The sequence below is a fragment of the Notamacropus eugenii genome, chromosome 6 (genome assembly GCF_028372415.1).
Source record: "Notamacropus eugenii isolate mMacEug1 chromosome 6, mMacEug1.pri_v2, whole genome shotgun sequence".
NCBI lineage: Eukaryota > Metazoa > Chordata > Mammalia > Diprotodontia > Macropodidae > Notamacropus > Notamacropus eugenii.
Window position 1 is genome coordinate 52,679,607 of NC_092877.1, and position 6,823 is coordinate 52,686,429.

At 42.8% G+C, this 6,823-nt stretch overlaps 1 pseudogene; it reads right to left on the reverse strand.

Moving 5' to 3' along the window:
• Positions 1-3,274: 3,274 nt before the first annotated feature.
• Positions 3,275-3,748, reverse strand: LOC140509560 (ATP synthase F(0) complex subunit C2, mitochondrial pseudogene; annotated as a pseudogene).
• Between the last annotated feature and the right edge of the window lie 3,075 nt (positions 3,749-6,823).

Sequence of the window (6,823 nt, forward strand, 5' to 3'; positions counted from 1 at the left end):
CAGAGCTGAAGCTCCAGCAGGATCTGGATTCTTTTGCATTGTTTTGTTTTAAATTCTCAACTTAAACTCCAATGTGCAGTTCCACATACACTGTGGAACAAGGAATTGTAAAGGAAACCGTGAGTCTCCATTAAGGAAGGAAGGCTTGTTTTTCTTTCAAAGTGAATAAGAAACTCAACATGCAACTTTCAAAGCTGTCTTAACTAAGTGACCTCGGACAATCGACTTCTTTTCTCCAGACTGTAGTTCCCCACTGTAGGGAGAATGAATTCTGAACTTCTTGGCTATGGAGATGTCTTGGCTGTGACTCTTTCACCCCTTTTCCTTCAAATGGGAAAGGATTAATCAGTACCCTGGACTCCACTGAGTAATATCCCTTAGTGAGGTTGGGACCATGGGAAAATACTATTAATAACTTACATCCCTATACAGTTTAGAAAGGACTTATCTAACAGCACCTCCATGAGAAAGAAAGTATAATTGTTGGTGGCCTATAATTATAGGTAGCCTAGAGGCTAGAATGATGTTGGACTTGGGATCAGAAAGACTTGAGTTCAAATCCAACCTCAGATACTTATTAGTTGTGTTATCTTAGGCAAGTCACTTAACTGCCCTATGGTCTCAGCTTCCTCATCTGCAAAATGGGATAATAATAGGACCTATCTAACAGGGTAGTTGTGAGGAGCAAAAAAAATAATATTTGTAAAGCTTTGGAAACCCTAAAGGGTCATATAAATCTAGTCATTATTGTCCCATTTTATAGATGGGAAACTCAGACTCAGAAAAGTAAAGTTTGCTACTCAAGGTCTCACAGTTAGTGTCAGATCCAAGATTTGAATGATCCCAGGTCTTCTGAATTGAAGTTAAATAATCTCTTTGTGGACAGCTAGGTAGTACAGTGGATAGAGTGTCAGGCCGGAGTTTAGAAAACTCATCTTCCTGAGTTCAAATCTGACCTTAGACACTTACTAGCTATGTAACCTTGGGCAAGTCAATTAACGCTATATGTCTCAATGTCCTCATCTGTAAAAAGGGCTGGAGAAGGAAATAACAAAACACTCCAGGATTTTTACCAAGAAAATTCCAAATGGGATCATGAAGAATTGAACACAATTGACCAACAACAATGAATTCTCTTTGACCCTCACCATGCATGGACCATGTAAGGTCCTGACTTTAGCCAGGAAGGAATGATTTACCTCCTAAGAACAGATATTGCCCCTTGGCCTTATCAAGCTCTGTTTCATGTCCAACCCTCTTCTCAGCCCTACTGTGACAGAAAGAGAAGAGACTCATGTTCTGTCCTCAGACTGCTTATAGTCTGGGAAGAAAGAGAAGAGCACGTCCATGCTCATGCCCTTCCCTTAGGGAACTCATTTCCAGGGGAAGAGATGGGAGAGAAGTCCATGGCTTTGCCTTTGGGTAGCTTCTAGGTAAGCTGGAGAGAAGAGGCCTGTGTAGGAGATGTGTACCTTCAATCCTTCTATCATATCTAACTCTTTATGACTCTGTGAACCACAGCACACTGAATTTTCTTAGCAAAAATACTGGAGTGATTTGTCTTTTCCTTCTCCAGTGGATTAAAGCAAAAAGACGTGACTTGCCTAAGGTTTCACAGCTAATAAGTGTTTGAGGCCAGATTTGAACTCAGGAAGAAAAATCTCCCTGATCTACTGTACTACATAGTTGTCTGCAAAGAGAACATTTGATTTCAAGTCAGGAGCCCCGGGATCATTCAAATCTTGGGTCTGACAATAACTATGAGAACTTCAGTAACTAACTTTATTTTTCTGAGTCTGAGCTTCCAATCTGTAAAATAGGACAATAATGCTTAATATATAGATCTATATAGTGCTTTAGGGTTTTCAAAGTGCTTTACCAATATTATTTTATTTGATCCTCATAGCAGCTTTTAAATTTAGGTCTTCCTGACTCCAGACCCAGTGCTGTCTTCAGTGAGCCACCTCACTGCCTCCACACAGGAAAAAGAGAATCCTTAAGTGATGGAGGCATCAAGTCAAATCACAGTGCCTACTATGTGCCAGGCACTGTGCTACAGGAGAATACAAAGAAAGGTTCCTACCTTCAAGGCGCTTGCAATCTAATGGTAATGGCGCAGTGTGAACTAGCCCAGTGGGGGCCACAAATAGGAGATAAGTATAGACACCTAGTCTAGGGGGATAGCAATAGCTAAGCTAGCTCTGTATTCCTTTCAATGCTGGGCTACTCTGGACAGACTGGCTTATTCTTTGGGAGAATCATGGTGGAATGGATGGAGAGTAGGGAATTGAGCAGCCAGGTAAGGTTCTTGGGAGCTTGCAATGGGACTGCTTGGGTGGGGGGCTGGTAAAAGTCCCCCTTTCCATCTTCTTCTGGGTTGTTGTGTGTGTTCCCGACTGCTGTACTTCTAGAGAAAGCGGTCAGAGTCCATGGGGCCTGTCTGCATTCCCCTATGACTTAAGAGAAGTCCTAAACAGTGATGCCGATTTTGTCTGTGAGCCCAAACTCTGGAGCCTTCACAGACGACCTCACCTACCATCCCTGAGAGGATTGCACAACAGGAACATTTGAGATGTTCTGAAGGGACAGCAGCTCCTCCTGTTGGACACTGGATGCCTGTAGCCTACACATGAACACAAAGATAAGCAAATACCTGTAGCTAGGAATCAAACTCAGGTCTTCTGAGTCCACTATGTCAACCTACATGATGCTAATAAGCAAAGTTCAGATATTCTAGAATTCCATGAGGCATCATGAAGAGCTGAATTTGGGATCTCAGAGGCCCTAGGTTCAAATCCTCTAGGTTTGAAAGTTTTGCTCTGTCCATGAACACTCAGGTTAAACCCTGGCCCCCTAGACTATTCCCTATCCCCAAGACATATTCTGTGGGGATATTCACACCCACCCTTCCTGCTGTCTCTCCTCTGACAATTATCTCCTGAATTCTGACTAGGTGGCAGAAGTAGGGAACACCCTCCTCCTAACAGTCTAGACTCCTTGTCTTTGCTTCAACTGTTCCTTATTCCTGGGATGTTATCCCTCCTATTGAATCTCAACCTTTCCTTCCAACCTCAATCCAAATGCCCCCTCTCTTTTTTTTCCAGCTTATTAATACAGTATTTATTTGTCTTCTTTCTGTCAAACCCTGAGCCTGTGGCTTTCCCCAGGACCACCTGGTAAGATGGAGGGGGAGGTATTCACAGGCTGCAAGAGACATGAAAGGACCAGGATGAGAAGGAACATTCAGAAACGCTGGAGGATAGAAATGGCTCCATCACATGGCAAAGAGGATAAGGAAGGCCACCATCAGGCAAAAGAGCCCCATGGCCTCAGACAGAGCAAAACCCAGGATGACGTAGGAAAAGAGCTGCTGTTTCAAGGAGGGGTTCTTGGCATAATCAATGATGAGACTTCCAAATACTGTCCCAATACCAGCTCCAGAGCCAGCCACCCCCACAGTGGCAGCCTCAGCTCCAATAAACTTGGCTGCTGTGTCAATGTCCCTTGAGACGGCGCTAGTTTGGAATCCACATCTGGAGATAAGTGAGGTCAAGGGACCTGATGCTGCCAAAATGCTGAGGTTCCCATCTGTCTGAACCTCTGGCCATTTTAGTACCACTGCAGATAAAGGTCTACTCAGTAACTGAGAGCTGCTCCTCACAAGGGCAGGGGCAGAGATGAGCTTGGTGCAGGCATACATTCTCAAGGGGTGAGGGGCAAAGCTGAAGAGCTGCCAGCAGAGCAGAGGAGACAGAGGGGGGACCAAATGTCCCCTCTTCCATGAAGTATTGATGTTTGAATCATATGCACAACGGGACTTTCCTTCCCAGGGTCTTAGCTGGGGAGACCCCTCTAATGAGTAATATCTGTCAGGAGCTAGGTGGGTTTGCATATCGGACACTCTCTGGGGCTTCACTCCTGGTATACTCCATTGGCTATTCTTTTCCTTATATAGTCAGACGCCCCACACACCCTCCTTTCAGGGATGAGACTGGCCCAGTGCCTCTGAAAAATCCCACAGCCACTTCCTTCCTTTTTCTCCTTTAGATGAGTAAGAAAGACTTCTCCATTTACGAAACCCTTGGACCCTGAAAAAAAAAAAAGATTCTGGCCAAGATTGACATGGATTAGAGGTGGCTCGTAGCCATATCCTGTGGGCAGCTCTAACGGTAAGGGTCCTGGGCATCTCTACCTAGGCTGAATTATGCAAACCTAATAATAGTACTATGTAGAATTACAGAACTAGTAGTTCTGAGAACCATAGAATCTTCCTACCTAGAACATAGTAAATAAGTGTTAAATAAATGCTTGTAGCTTGAGCAGCTACGTGGTTCAGTGAATAAGCACACTGGCCCTGAAATCAGTAAAGCCTAAGTTCAAAACCAGTCTCTGACACTTAGAAGCTACATGATCCTGGAAAAGTCATCTAACTTCTGTCTGCCTCAGTTTGCTCAACTGTAGAATGATGATAATAGTACCCACCCACCTCCCAGGATTGTTATGAGGATCAGATGAGATATTTATAAAGCTCTTATCACAATGCTTACTTCATTCCTTGATTGAGTGATACCTTGATGATTAACCATTATCTTTCCTCTTTGCCTATCCAAATCCTACCCATCCTCCAAGAACCAAATATTCATGCAACAACCTAAAATCTTTTAATTCAATTCAATTTTTTTTTAAAAAGCACATATCTTTGTGAAGTCACTGTACTAAACATTGGGGAAAAGGTGTTTAAATATAACAATCCCTGACCTCAGGAAACTTAAAACCTACACAAGTGATAAAAGATGTGCAAATAAGTGATAATGAAGTCCAAGGTGGGAAGGGTGATTTTTTTTTTTACTGACTAGGAAGATCAGAGAAGATTCCATGGGGGTGGTGGAATTCAAGTTGAGTTCTTGAAGATGAAGGGAAATTCATGTGTCTGCCTATAACACCTTGCAAAAAAAAAATTGAACCTGAATCAATCAAAAGAGAGATCTCTGCATAAGGAAAGCTAGTCAGGCAGCAATGGGAGGGTCGGATTCGAAAGCAAAAAGCCTGTGTTCCTGTAGTCCACCTGATTCTCAATGAGAGCCTGTGTTAGGATGATGGAAATGACAGTAGAGAGGAGAAGACTTATTTGGGAAATATTTCAGAGACTGAAATATACAATCATAGAATTTCAAAGACAGAGGGAACTTTATTGGGCATGTAGTTTGCCCCACCTTCCTACTCCTTCCTCACCCCTACCCCAGTGTGATAGCCCCGTCTTTAACATCTCTGATAGATCACCTATTTCTCACAAAATTCCAATGGCTCACTATCTAATAAGACAGTCTATTAGCAGCCCAGGAGTGGAGTGGGAAGAACCAGACTCACCTACATGAAATTCAGCACAGTAACGAGGGGCTGACTCGAAGGTGGAGGTCATAGGCATAAGGAGGAGAAGATGGATAGGGTGTTAGCTCCTTGAGAGCAGGGACTGTATCATTTTTGTCTTTATATCTCCAGTGCCTGCCAAACACTTAGAAGGTGCTTACTAAATGCTTATTGATCAATGGATTCCAGGGATATATAAGTAGAGTGGGCAGAACTTGGTAACTTTTTAGATACTTCAGTATTTCAGTGATAAATGGTTTCATTGATAGGGGCATTCCTTCCATTAACAGATTATAATCCTTCCAATTCAATAGTCTTTTAGATTTGTTATGATGGGAAAATGGACTATCCTTAGACAAAGCTAATCATGAGCCTCTGTTCATGATCCTTAGACATATCTATCATGGGCTCTGTTGGGGGTGTTCTGGCAAATGTTTAATAGCTAGGTCTCAGGGGAAAAAGTGTACCAGACTCACTTTGAAGTTTAATCTGCTTCATCATTTTCTCCAACGGACCTCAACAAAACCATTAATCAAGCCCTGATTTGGAGTATTTTTCTATATCCAAGGTGTAAAGGCCCCACACTGAAAAGTTAACTACAAGCTGTCCTGAGCTGCTTCTAGTTGGCTCTAGAATACTCCTAGAGTTGGTACTCAGAAACTTTCTAGCTCTGTCAGACCTGCCAGCCTCCTCTGGCATAGAACCGAAGGCCCCTTCCACACCACAATGACGCACAGGAAGAATTTATTGGAGGAGCTGATTGTATATGAACTTAAAAAAGAAGCACTGAGACATCCAGTGCCTGCATCCCACTTAGGAGAGGGAGAAATCAGTGTGGGGAGTGGTCAAGGAAGGCAACCTAGAAAAGGTGGGACCTGGGCTAGATTTTGAAGAATATGAAAGTTGTACTACCCAGAATTCCATAAAATTCTTAGCATTGGAAGTTACCTTATAGGTCATCTAGTCCAACCTATATTCAATCAAGAATTCCCCCTAATAGCAGGGGTTCATCTAACCTCTTCTTCTTATAGCAGCCCATCCTGATTTTTAGGAAATTTTCCCTTATGGGGAGCCCAAATATGGCCCTTGGCATCACTACCTATTCCTAATTCTATGTAAAATGGAGACATATATCCCAAATTTGTTCAAATGGTCCTCATTTGACTTTGTCACTATCCCATCCTGGCCCTGCTCCTCTGGATACACTCTAGTTTGTCAATGAACTTCCTAAAATGTACTACTCAGAATGGAACTGTGTATTCAAAATGTGGTCTTACCAGGGTAAAGTACAAAGACACTGTCATTTCTCTCATTCTGGACTCTTGATTCTTTTAACACCACCTAAAATCCCATTGCTTTTTTTTGGTGACGCATTTTTGACTCATGACAAACTTGCAGTCCCCTAAAAAAAAGCACAGAACCTCAGAGTTAGAAGGGCCCTCAGATGCCATCTCAT